The sequence below is a fragment of the Polypterus senegalus genome, chromosome 17 (genome assembly GCF_016835505.1).
Source record: "Polypterus senegalus isolate Bchr_013 chromosome 17, ASM1683550v1, whole genome shotgun sequence".
NCBI lineage: Eukaryota > Metazoa > Chordata > Cladistia > Polypteriformes > Polypteridae > Polypterus > Polypterus senegalus.
Window position 1 is genome coordinate 78,156,475 of NC_053170.1, and position 14,304 is coordinate 78,170,778.

Consider the following 14,304-nt stretch of genomic DNA (forward strand, 5'->3'; position numbering starts at 1 on the left):
AGACTTGGAAAACTGCTTCACACCTTATATACATGTCGTAAATGTAGGAAGGACAGTCCATGGGTGTGTGTGGGAATTGTTAACATTTGAATCTGAGGATTGTATATAGCGTGGAACTGACCTCTCTGTACTATTCTGTCCTCTGCACCTCCTGGAGTTCAAAAGAAATAGCAACATGAAAACAATGGCTAAGATCGGGAAAAAAAAAAAAAAAAAAACACAGTCACGTCATGACTATAACCGCTTGAAGCAAATGAATATAATGTTGCATTATTTCAAATGTCATATATACCTAAGTCTCGGGTTAGCGGGTTTGACATGATGCATCAGAAGGTGCATACCAATTCAGCTTGAGCAGGAACACTCAAGAATAAAACTGAATAAAAAAAAATCACATCCACAGTCATTCTCAGTCACGCATGCCACTCACATCCACAGTTTTCCCAGTCTTGTTGGCGCACAATATCTGAAACGGTTTTCAAATAAAGGGGGGGGTGTAACAAAACAAGTTTTTTAGTTATACCACATCTTCATTTGAAAACAGTGTCAGATCTGTGGAAGCCTGAACGTGAGTGAGACAATAAAACGGAAAAAAAAAAAAAACACACTTTGACAAGTGCTATAAATTGACAGACGCAAATCAAATGTATGTTTTTATTGTATGATACAGTGCATCCGGAAAGTATTCACAGCGCATCACTTTTTCCACATTTTGTTATGTTACAGCCTTATTCCAAAATGGATTAAATTCATTTTTTTCCTCAGAATTCTACACACAACACCCCATAATGACAACATCAAAAAAGTTTACTTGAGGTTTTTGCAAATTTATTAAAAATAAAAAAACTGATAAATCACATGTACATAAGTATTCACAGCCTTTGTGCAATACTTTGTCGGACCACCTTTGGCAGCAATTACAGCCTCAAGTCTTTTTGAATATGATGCCACAAGCTTGGCACACCTATCCTTGGCCAGTTTCGCCCATTCCTCTTTGCAGCACCTCTCAAGCTCCATCAGGTTGGATGGGAAGCGTCGGTGCACAGCCATTTTAAGATCTCTCCAGAGATGTTCAATCGGATTCAAGTCTGGGCCACTCAAGGACATTCACAGAGTTGTCCTGAAGCCACTCCTTTGATATCATGGCTGTGTGCTTAGGGTCGTTGTCCTGCTGAAAGATGAACCGTCACCCCAGTCTGAGGCCAAGAGTGCTCTGGAGCAGGTTTTCAGCCAGGATGTCTCTGTACATAGCTGCAGTCATCTTTCCCTTTATCCTGACTAGATTCTGCCACCACCATGCTTCACTGTAGGGATGGTATTGGCCTGGTGATGAGCGGTGCCTGGTTTCCTCCAAACGTGATACCTGGCTTTCACACCAAAGAGTTCAACATTTGTCTCATCAGACCAGAGAATTTTGTTTCTCATGGTCTGAGAGTCCTTCAGGTGCCTATTGGCAAACTCCAGGTGGGCTGCCATGTGCCTTTTACTAAGGAGTGGCTTCCGTCTGGCCACTGTACCATACAGGCCTGATTGGTGGATTGCTGCAGAGATGGTTGTCCTTCTGGAAGGTTCTCCTCTCTCCACAGAGGACCTCTGGAGCTCCGACAGAGTAACCATCAGGTTACTTGGTCACCTCTCCCTGACTAAGGCCCTTTTCCCCCGATCGCCCAGTCTAGATGGCCAGCCAGCTCTAGGAAGAGTCCTGGGGCCTCATGTATAAACGGTGCGTACGCACAGAAATGTTGCATAAGAACTTTTCCACGTTAAAATCGCGATGTATAAAACCTACACTTGGCGTAAAGCCACGCACTTTTCCACGGTACCTCATGCCTTGTCGTACGCAAGTTCTCTGCTCGGTTTTGCAGACTGGCGGCACCCAGCGTCAAAGCAGTGCTACTGTTCCTGTGTGGTTACTCATTTTCCTGACGCGGCTTTATAAATACACTGAAACTAACCGCATATTGTTTATTAGTGTAACACATCTGATTGTAATTAACTTGTAACAATATAATGGTCCAGGGAATAGCCATAGTATTCCAAATACCATAACTGCTTTAGTGTTGTTACTCTCACTTCTTCTTCTTTCAGCTCCTCCCATTAGGAGTTGCCACAGCGGATCATCGTTTTCCATATTACTTTCACTGCACCACTCGGAGTATTTATATCACTGTATCTGAGTGTGAATCACAGCAGCAGCTGATCCGAAAGAGAATTATCAGTATACAGTTTCATGGAGACGCTGTCTCAGCCACTGCAAAACGTTTTAAAGCCTTTCCTGTACAGACCTCGTGGATCAGAAACAGTTTCATCCCAATAACTTTAAATGCACTCAATCAATTGCACCTTGTAGAACTGTTTGTACTTATAAGTACAATCACCCCACTGTAAACTTGTACTATAGTTATATCATCGCACAACCTGAGCCACTTTATAAATTTACATACGATGACGATATCATTTTTAAGGTGAAATGCAGCAAAATATGTTTATTAAATTACACAGATAAAAATTTAACTTCATTTAAATAATCTATATTCTTCACTGGGAGTGTCGTTAAGGATAGAATAATTAAACATGTACTACGAAGATATTTCAATGTTCCTTAAACGTTTTGAAGAATCGGCGCTAATCTTACAGATGGCTTAACTTCTATTACAGAGCTGATTGTGTGGCGATCGGTTACTTAGGGAAAGAAAAGCACTGACTGCAGTGACGGCTACGCCAATATAACACAGAAAGAGAAAATAACAACACAGCTAAAAATGCAGCGACAAATTTCGGCAAAAGTTTAATGCTTGCGTCATGAGCACGAGGCGGCTATGCAGTGTCTGCAACGGACGTGGCCATCCACTGTGCATAAGCTACCTTACTGACATTGGCGGGCGAAGGAGACACCGATTCTTCCTCTGCCCAGTGCCACCACAAGCCTAGAGCCGTCCCTGAGTACTGCTGCAATAAATTTCATCGAAGTGAAATACATGTTTAATAACGTGCTTTAACTCCTATCATCATGAAAATGATATCACGTATACATCTCAGTATTTTAGTTATTCAGAGAGATGTAATATCACGAATGTAATGGATTCTGTGTCCAGTTGGAGGAAGAGAGCCGGTTTAAGAAGCAAGTAGTGATTCACACAATTAGGCACATAGAAGATCAAATACAAAACAAAGCATTTAACGTGCTACTTTAATTACGATGTGATTTGGAAACTGGTTAATTAAACGATTTTAAGATGAAGTTTATGATGTTCTACTTGAATGACAAAATAAACTACGTGATTAAAGTGGAAATGTCGAGATTGAAGTTGACATTTCATGTTTTTCCCTACTGTGTGCCTTTTTTTCTCTGTACTCTAATAAGCTTTCATATGACACTCAGACAGCGGGCTACAACTCGGCTTTTCACGGCGACTTTGATATGTGACTTCTTTTTTATTTCTGGCACTGTGCGATTTTGTGAATGTGAGCTTTCAAGTTTCTCCAACACGCTATGTCACTCGATCAACTTCCTTTTGTTGATTATACCACGGTTTATTTGAACAAATAGTATGTTTTTCCTTTGCCTCCACTTGGTATTCGCTGAAATTCTTATATTTTCCCCTGAGCCTTTCCCATTGTCTTTTCACAGAAGGCCGAGTTTAAGGGCGATTTATATTCATTTGCATATTAAAAGAGGCGTAATTCTGGGATGAGTTGGGGCGTTACATAAAGCGCGTGCACGAGCGTTAGTTTTCACGCTGATCGGGATTTATGTAGAGGAAGAACGTGGAAGTTGGAGTACGCACAGATTCCTGCATCTGGATTTTTCTGTGCGTAAGCACTTCGTAACTTCGTAGTTGAAATCTGCTGTACTGTATATGTAAAGTGTAATGTGAATAAAAGTATGTGCTGCACAATTAATTACAATTGTCTTTCAACAAAAACAGCAGCCACTGTAGACACCTTTGTGGTAAAAAGAGAACCCGGCAATTTTTACAGAGGTTGGCATTAAAGATCCTCTTGAGTGCTGAGGTAACAAAAAGCAGCAACATAAACACATCTGGACCTGCTGTAAAAAAAGCATTTCTCTTTACCGACAGCATCCCTCCCTCATGAACACATTGTTCAAGGCCCAGATATGTGATCAGTAAAAAGTTGTCTTAGTCACATCATAGTACAATAATAAAACATTTCCTTAAACAAATGATAGTTGTCCAGTCTGTATTATTTCTAAGCAATCTTCCAGTTACAGGAGGTGCAATCCCAGTCACTAACACATTTACCGTGTAACCACCCCCCAACACTCAAAGTAAGAACACATTTCACCCGATTAATTTAATATTTTAAATTTAAACCCCTAAGTCCGCCATCAACAACCACAACAGCTGAAACTGTCACTCAAGTGATTTGTTTTGTTATAAACATGAAACAAGATGCACATTGAGATACAGTTAGGTCCATAAATATTTGGACAGAGACAACTTTTTTCTAATTTTGGTTCTGTACATTACCACAATGAATTTTAAATGAAACTCAGATGCAGATGCAAAATTAGAAAAAAGTTGTCTCTGTCCAAATATTTATGGACCTACTGTATCTATATCTATCCATCTCTATATATAAGCATGTTTGATATAGGTTTACTAGGGGTGTGTGCAACTTGCCCGCTTATGGTAATCCAACAAAACTTCAATAGCGAGCAAGGTCCACAGTGGAATTTTCTGTTAAACGGAGAAAAGAAAAGGAAAAAAAAACCAAAAAAAAAAAACCAGAAAAACAGACACTTTTGAGTAACAATTCACACTGGATGGACGTGGGACCCAAACCCACGCATGCCTTATTATGGGGCGGCAACGCTATCGATGCATCACTACTGTTTTTAGCAGATTGGATATACATAATGTATGTTTTTTATGTATGTATGTATGTATGTATGTATGTACAGTGGTGTGAAAAACTATTTGCCCCCTTCCTGATTTCTTATTCTTTTGCATGTTTGTCACACAAAATGTTTCTGATCATCAAACACATTTAACCATTAGTCAAATATAACACAAGTAAAAACAAAATGCAGTTTTTAAATGATGGTTTTTATTATTTAGGGAGAAAAAAAATCCAATAAGAAATCAGGAAGGGGGCAAATAGTTTTTCACACCACTGTATGTTTGTACTAGGGAATCCATTTCCCAAACAATTTTCATTCCCAGAATGAAACTGCTGTAATTCCCGGGAAACCAGGAACAGCCAAGCTCGCATATATAGCATGTAAAAATCGATCAAGAAATAACAGAGTTATAGTTGCAAATAATTAAGTGACACGTTTCTTTGGCCCACAGTGTAGTGTGTTGCCAATTAATTCAGTCAACAACAGACCAGCAGCAGTCAGTCTCCTGGCTCCCACTAAGTGGACTGGGAGGAGTCTGCACTCTGCAGCTCACGAATGCCGGGACGGGGCAGACTTCATTGACGTCTGTCAGACAACAGCTTTGAACAGCAACTTGAAATTGCAATGCATCAGTCAGTTACATCCGCATTATCTGTGCCAAGAAACTTGCCATCACAGAAAGATGACAAGAAACTGGATGCATCAGTAAAAGCTGAAATGACAGTGTTTCAGAGCAACAGCAAGCGTGGCATTGTCTAGAACATGCATCAGTATCTGATGACTGTGCCGCCTACTTCAGTGGAGGCAGAGCATGCTTTCTCCGCGGTTAGCGTACTCTGCACGAAGGTGCGCTCTCGCCTGGACGACTACACGCTGGACACGTTGTGCTTTCTATGCTCTTATTACCACAACTAACTAGATACATGTACTTATATGACAGCATGAACTGCTTGTAGTTATGGTTAGTCTTTTACTGGTGTCAACATATTGCAGTAGTTTTATTAAAAATAAGTGTCGGTCATTCTAAAACAGTTCACATGTGAGATGCCCGTGTACTGTGTCATCCCCGGGAGCCCGGGAACGTTGAGAAGAGAGTATTATAATGAGAAAGCTGTCGTTGCCCGTATTACTAAAGCTCTTCTTTACAGCATTATGTAGTCTACAAATCAGCAGTTGTATGATGTATAATTTATAGTTTTATTTCTTGCCACAAGTAATAAAACTATCAGGCACAATCAAAATGTTTTGATCATCTACAAACATTTATTTCGCCTAGCAATTGTGTTGAGTTTTTGAACTCTGCTGATGCCATATGTACTTCAAAAGGGTGCTCAATGAATAATGATTAAAAGCACTCAGCAAACATGCACACTAATTAATGAAACTCGGAACGCGGCTCGAAGCACTGAGCAGACATGCACACTGGAATCGTCAAGCCCGGTTCGAAGAACTGAGCAGACACATGCACTAGGATTTCATCGTGATGTATAGTTCAAAACACTGAGCAGACAGGCGCATTGGGATTGCATTGTGAAGTTCAGTTCGAAGTACTAAGCAGACGTGCATACAGGATTGCATCGTAAAGTGCTGTTCAAAACACTGAGTGGACATGCACATTGTGAAGCGTGGTTTAAAGCACTGAGCAGACATGCGCACTGGTTAATGAGGTGTGGTTCGAAGCACCGAGCAGACATGTGTGCTGGTTACTGAACTGTCAAGGCGGTCGAAGCGGTGAGCAGACATGAGTAGTTAAAGGAGGCTTTGTGAAGCCTCAACACACTTGAAGGCATTGAGCTCTATATTTTTGAGAGTCTGACACTTAACTCTCTATTTATATTTTGTAATTTGTATTGACACTACACACTTCAGTTGATATAGTTAAATGACAGCCTGAAACAACAAATTAGGAAGTTGCTAATTGTGGATTGCTATGATTTCCTTTGTCTGATACATAGTGTCAAAGATATATTGTCAGATATCAACTTTAAATAAATAAATAAAAAGTTTAGGTAAATCTTAAAACCTTTTTATGCAACGTTCAATTTTCATCTAAACCATATGTCATGTAGTATACATCTATAAATATAATTTTTTCGTCTTCATTAGGAGAATACAACAATGATACTCTTGTCAATTAAACCAATTTAATGTGCATATATCAAACAAAATATACTGTCTACATCCGCTGCGGTAAGAACAGTAGTAGTAGTTCAGGTGTGTGGAGCTCATCAATTACCCCGATAAGGTGTTTCTTGTTTTCCTGGTGCTCGAGTCCGAGACGTGATGAGACGGGCGCCGACCATCTTCGAGAAACACAAGAGGGCAGTTGGATCCATCATTTTACACGCCAGCGTAAATGACATAAGGCACCAACAGTCTGAGATTCTCAAGGCTGACTTCGCAGCACTAATTAAAGACACGAAGGAGAGGACCCCATCGGCAAAAATTTTCATCTCGGGTCCACTACCTCTCGTCAGACGATCAAATGAATACTATAGTCATCTGCTGGGATTAAACAACTGGCTGAAAGGCTTCTGCGAGACTCAAGACATCGGGTTCATCGATAATTGGGACCTTTTTTGGGAAAGACCGCGTTTCTTCAAGAGGGATGGCTTGCACTAGAATAGATTCGGCGTCCGGGTCCTCTCTGAAAACATCGCTAAGGTAATTTGTCTATCTTGACTGTCTGTTTCTATTTTAAACTCCCTCCGTAATACTACTGCTTTGCTAGGACATAATGGCTTAATAAAGTCTTCTGTAAAAGTGCATAACATTAATACTTTAATAATCAGTCTTAATGCACGTAAAACATCTAGGCAGTGCGGCATAAACACCAATAATTTAGTTGCAATTACTACTTTAGATCAACAATGCATTAAAACTATTAAAACAGATTGTAGATTAAATAAAAAATACACACAGAGCGGCGCTAACAAAAATAATTTAGTTTCTGTTCCAATAACTAATAACGACTCCCCATGGGCTCACCACCTATGGGAGGGGCCAAGGAAGTTGGGTGCAGTGTGAGTTGGGTAGTGGCCGAAGGCGGGGACCTTGGCGGTCTGATCCTCGGCTACAGAAACTGGCTCTTGGGACGTGGAATGTCACCTCTCTGAAGGGAAGGAGCCTGAGCTAGTGAGCGAGGTCGAGAGGTTCCGCTAGATATAGTCGGACTCACCTCGACACACAGCTTGGACTCTGGAACCAATCTCCTTGAGAGGGGCTGGACTCTCTACCACTCTGGAGTTGCCCCGTGAGAGGCCGAGCAGGTGTGGGCATACTTATTGCCCCCCGACTCGGAGCCTGTGCATTGGGGTTTTACCCCGGTGGACGAGAGGGTGGCCTCCCTCCGCCGGGTGGGGAAGGGTCCTGACTGTTGTTTGTGCATATGCACCGAACAGCAGTTTGGAGTATCCACCCTTTTTGGAGTCTCTGAGGGGTTGCTAGAGGGCATACCTTCTGGGGATTCCCTCGTTTTGCTGGGAGACTTCAATGCTCACGTGGGCAATGACAGTGAGACCTGGAAGGGCGTGATTGGGAGGAATGGCCCCCCCGATCTGAACCCGAGCGGTGTTTTGTTATTGGACTTCTGTGCTCGTCACGGATTGTCCATAACGAACACCATGTTCAAGCATAAGGGTGTTCATATGTGCACTTGGCACCACGACACCCTAGGCCTCAGGTCGATGATCGACTTTGTGGTGGTCGCCGGACTTGCGCCATATGTCTTGGACACTCGGGTGAAGAGAGGGGCGAGCTGTCAACTGATCACCACCTGGTGGTGAGTTGGCCGATGGTGGGGAAGATGCCGGTCAGACCTGGTAGGCCCAAGCGTGTTGTGAGGGTCTGCTGGGAACGGCTGGCAGAGTCCCCTGTCAGAAGTAGCTTCAACTCCCACCTCCGCAGAACTTCAACCACGCCCCGAGGGAGGGGGGGACATTGAGTCCGAATGGGCCATGTTCCGTGCCTCTATTGTTGAGGCGGCTGACCGGAGCTGTGGCCGCAAGGTGGTCGGTGCCTGTCGTGGCGGCAATCCCGAACCCGTTGGTGGACACCGCGTGAGGGATGCCGTCAAGCTGAAGAAGGAGTCCTATAGGACTTTTTGTCCTGTGGGTCTCTGGAGGCAGCTGATAGGTACCGGCAGGCCAAGCGGAAGCGGCCGGTTGTTGCTGAGGCAAAACTCGGGCATGGGAGGAGTTTGGAGAGGCCATGGAGAACGACTTTCGGACGGCTTCGAGGAGATTCTGGTCCACCGTCCGGCGCCTCAGGAGGGGAAGCAGTGCAGTGTCAACACCGTATATGGTGGGGATGGCGCTGCTGACCTGACTGGACGTTGTGGGTCGGTGGGAGTACTACTTTGAAGACCTCCTCAATCCCACGAACATGCCTTCCAACGAGGAAGCAGAGCCTGGGGACTCTGAGGTGGGCTCTCCCATCTCTGGGACTGAAGTCACCGAGGTGGTCAAAAAACTCCTTGGTGGCAGGGCCCCGGGGTGGATGAGATCGCCCGAGTTCCTTAAGGCTCTGGATGTTGTAGGACTGTCTTGGTTGACACGTCTCTGCAACATCGCATGGAAATCGGGACAGTGCCTCTGGATTGGCAGACCGGGGTGGTGGTCCCCCTCTTTAAAAAGGGGGACCGGAGGGTGTGTTCCAACTATAGAGGGATCACACTCCTCAGCCTCCCTGGAAAAGTCTATTCGGGGTTCTGGAGAGGAGGGTCCGTGGATAGTGAACCTCGGATTCAGGAGGAACAGTGTGGTTTTAGTCCTGGTCGCGGAACAGTGGACCAGCTCTTCACCCTTAGCAGAGTCCTGGAGGGTGCATGGGAGTTTGCCCACCGGTCTACATGTGTTTTGTGGACTTGGAAAAGGCATTGACCGTGTCCCTCGGGAATCCTGTGGGGGTGCTCGGGAGTATGGGGTACCGGACCCCTGATAAGAGCTGTTCGGTCTCTGTACAACCGTGTCAGAGCTTGGTCCGCATTGCCGCAGTAAGTCGAGCCCGCTTCCAGTGAGAGTTGGACTCCGCCAGGGCTGCCCTTTGTCACCGATTCTGTTCATAACTTTTATGGACAGAATTTCTAGGCGCAGCCAGGGTGTTGAAGGGGTCCGGTTTGGTGGACTCAGGATTGGGTCACTGCTTTTGGCAGATGATGTTGTCCTGTTTGCTTCATCAGGCCGTGATCTTCAGCTCTCTCTGGATCGGTTCGCAGCTGAGTGTGAAGCGGCTGGGATGAGAATCAGCACCTCCAAATCCGAGAGCATGGTCCTCAGCCGGAAAAGGGTGGAGTGCCCTCTCAGGGTTGGGGGGAGAGATCCTGCCCCAAGTGGAGGAGTTCAAGTATCTCGGGTCTTGTTCACGAGTGAGGGAAGAATGGAGCGTGAGATCGACAGGCGGATCGGCGCGGCATCCGCAGTGATGCGGCTCTGCATCGGTCTGTCGTGGTGAAAAAGGAGCTGAGCCGTAAGGCAAAGCTCTCAATTTACCAGTCGATCTACGCTCCTACCCTCACCTATGGTCATGAGCTATGGGTAGTGACCGAAAGAACGAGATCCTGAATACAAGCGCTGAAATGAGTTTCCTCCGCAGGGTGTCTGGGCTTTCCCTTAAAGATAGGGTGAGAAGCTCAGTCATCCGGGAGGGGCTCAGAGTAGAGCCGCTGCTCCTCTGCATCGAGAGGAGTCAGATGAGGTGGCTCGGCATCTGATCAGGATGCCTCCTGGACGCCTCCCTGGTGAGGTGTTCCGGGCACGTCCAAACGGGAGGAGGCCCCGGGGAAGACCCAGGACACGCTGGAGGGACTATGTCTCCCAGCTGGCCTGGGAACGCCTTTGGGATTCTCCCGAAGAGCTGGAAGAAGTGGCCGGGAGAGGGAAGTCTGGGCCTCTCTGCTTAAGCTGCTGCCCCCGCGACCCGACCTCGGATAAGCGGAAGAGGATGGATGGATGGATAACTAATAACGCGCATAGAATTCAGCTCTGCCCCCCCGAATCATTAAATATGGTGCTATTAAATGTTACAGCTTTAACTAAAAAGACATTTTTTCTATCAATGATCTTATTAGTGATAGAAACATTGATTTTATTGCACTAAGTGAAACGTGGCTCAGCTCAGATGGTGCAGCTGTTTTAATCGAATCTGCGCCTCCGGATTACAGTTTTACTTGTGCAGACCACCAGGGAAAGAAGGGCGGAGGCTTGGCTAACATTTACTCCAGCCGGTTAAAGTGCAAAGATGTTAATTTTGGTAAATTTAAGTCCTTTGTGTATCTCGCCGTTGTTATTCATGGAGTTTCTCATGTTCTAGTTTTATCCGTGTATAGACCTCCTAAATTTAACTCGTTTTTCATTGAGGAATTCTCAGACCTAATGTTAATTTTAATTACGAATTATGACACACTCTTAATTGTAGGCGACTTTAATTTTCATATCGATAATCAGTGTGACCTAAAAGTAAAAGAATTTATGAACCTCCTAGACTCTTGATTTGAGACGGCTCGTTAATCAGCCTACACATAAAGCAGGTCATACGTTAGACTTAATTATCACCAAAATTACCTCTTATATCATTGAAAGATGCTGAGAAATTAATTCACGCTTTTGTTTTTAGTCGATTAGATTACCGCAACGCACTGCTCTCAGGACTACCCAAAAAAGACATAAATCATTTGCAATGAGTGCAGAATGCAGCTGCTAGAATCCTAACTAGGAAAAGAAAATCCAAACACATTTCTCCTGTTTTGGTGTCGCTACACTGGTTACCTGTGTCTTTCAGAATTGACTTTAAAATTCTTCTTATAGTTTACAAAGCCTTAAATAATCTCGCTCCATGTTACATATCGGAATGTCTGACACCCTATATTCCAAATCGTAATCTTAGATCATCAAATGAGTGTCTTTTTTTTTTTGTTTTTTCTGTCCCCCCTGGCCATTGGACCTTACTCTTATTCTATGTTAATTAAGGTTGACTTGTTTTATTTTCTTACTGTGTCCCTTATTTTTCTATTCTTCATTATGTAAAGCACTTTGAGCTACTTTTGTATGAAAATGTGTTATATAAATAAATAAATGTTGTTGTTGTATTGCAGCTGTCTCTCAGTAAAAACACAAGAGGCTCACATCATTGATCCTCCTCTTGTGAAAAGTTTTTTTTTCTATTCCTCCATTTAACAAAAAAATCCACCTTGGACCAATAGCGAGTGAATTGAGCTATTGAGGAAAAGTTAGGCCACTGTAGTTGGCCAGGGGCACAAACCTCTAATTATATTGTGTATTTAAAGAGTTTCACTGTAAAACGTAATAAGCTTCATATGTGAGTGTTTGGAGACCCTGATGTCGTACTGAATTTGTTTTGTAGAAAAACATAACATAAATTACTGCCCAGCATGCTTAAATGTGTCATTTCATTTCTGATCACTATGAACAGTTTCAGCCAATCAGTGCCTTCCAAACATGCAGCAGGACAGTTTGAACCTTCATAGTTAGGCTATAAATTTGCATGAACTGTGCCGTTTCTTTTTTTCATGACATTGTGTCAGTAGAGAGTGCATGATGTTAACAATGCATTCTGTTCTAAATGACAGGACATAAGCTTTATGATATTTCCTAATGACCAATGTGTCTCCATTTGTTCATTAATATATTTTGACAGTGATTTTAATCAAAATTATTATGAACATATTACCCATATTCAATTAACATGTAGATATGTAATGTTTGGTGAGGATAAATAAAAAATGAACAACATATAATAGTTATGCTGCATTGTTCATAATTAACAAAACTCATTTTTTATCTGTGCAGTGGGCTGGCGCCCTGCCCGGGGTTTGTTTTCTGCCCAGGATTTGTTCCTGCCTTGCGCCCTGTGTTGGTTGGGATTGGCTCCAGCAGACCCCCTTGACCCTGTGTTAGGATATAGCAGGTTGGATAATGACTTGACTGATTGACATATTAATTTGTATTTAGTTTTAGTTTCACTGTTTGACTTAATTCCTCGTGCGTGCAAAACAAAAAACAATGTTTTTAGTTCTAGTTCTCGCTACGCAAATATCACTGGTACTGGTCCGTTAAAGTATCCATCTATTTTCAAACTGGTTTACAGTTCAGGATCACTTGGGAAACATTGAATGCGTCCCTATTACACGTACAGGATTTTAGACACTGAAAACCAAGGCAAGTTTCAGACGGTATCTATTTGACTTGTCTGTACTGGCGATGAACCTTTGGTGCTCAATTTGTAACTGTCAAAATAAAATTTACTTTGTGTGTTTCGAAGAACAAATCTCAACGATTCTACCAGTTGGCTGGACGGGATAAACTGCGTATTTCATTACTACATCCGAATATGCAAACGCTAAACCTGTGTCATTTGATTAGCTTTTAAATCGAAACGAATGTTTATTAGTACTAACACTAAACATGACGTACGTGTGTGAGTACATATGTCATATCTGTGAAACTCAGCCTAATTTAATGCAGTCTCACTACCGGTTATGTCGGTACACTGCTTCATTTCTGGATACAAAACTATAAGTCTTAAATCTGTAAGGAAAATCGTTGAGAATCCGTAGTAAAAGCGCACATTTTACACAGAAATCTAACAGTGATCCTGGCAATAAGACTGTATCAATCCGTTTCATGAAACGCAATGGTTATCACAACATTAAACATTTCGTCTTTCGATTATCTTAATACTCTAAGCTGATAACGAACTTACAGGGAAATTTACTATACCATGATATTACCTTGATGGCTTTGGCTTCTTCGATCGTCTCTTTGCCCTTCTACTTAAGTCACCTTTTACGGCAATCGATCTGTCGCAAACTCGCTATTTTATTTACGACGGAAATACAGAGAAATCCAAACAAAGATACCGCATCCGTTTCGGCCAAACACGTCTGCAGAGTCGCCATCTTGGAGCGGTCAACGTCTTCTCTTAAACCATTGTCGGGCAACCGGTGCTGGAATTTTCTAGGGGCGCCACGAAAACTTTTGTAAAATATTTAAAATTGCTGGTGTTTTTGAACTTTTGGTTGATTAAAAAGATATTTTTTTAAAAAAAATATATTTTATGTTGGAAAAACAGATAACGGAACACTTACGGAAATGAAGTCTAAGAAACACGACAGACTTCAAATGATTGACAAGGAAATGCGCGTCTGTCTTTCGAAAATTGATCCTCGCATCAATCTCATATGTGCTGAAAAACAATCTCAACGTTCACATTAATTCAATTTAAGATTTATCCTTTGAAAGAAAATTTTTGGACTTATTGCACCGCAACTCGAAAAAGGTTGACTTTCAGTGTCTTAAAGGCTTACATCATTTGACAAAGTCCCTCAATACAAAAGAGGCAAGGGTCAACTGAGAGAACTTTTATGCGTGTTTTAATTGTATTACTAGTTTGTATTTTCTATCACAAGAATTCCATAGTTA

At 42.8% G+C, this 14,304-nt stretch overlaps 1 protein-coding gene across 1 annotated transcript in view; it reads right to left on the reverse strand.

The window, feature by feature from the left end:
- The window catches only part of ndufs5 (NADH:ubiquinone oxidoreductase subunit S5), a 42,112-nt gene extending 28,401 nt beyond the window's left edge, over positions 1 to 13,711 (reverse strand). The window contains exon 1 of the mRNA XM_039739638.1: positions 13,614 to 13,711. The gene's annotated coding sequence lies outside the window, so the exon portion shown is untranslated. The remainder of the gene's footprint in view (positions 1 to 13,613) is intronic.
- Between the last annotated feature and the right edge of the window lie 593 nt (positions 13,712 to 14,304).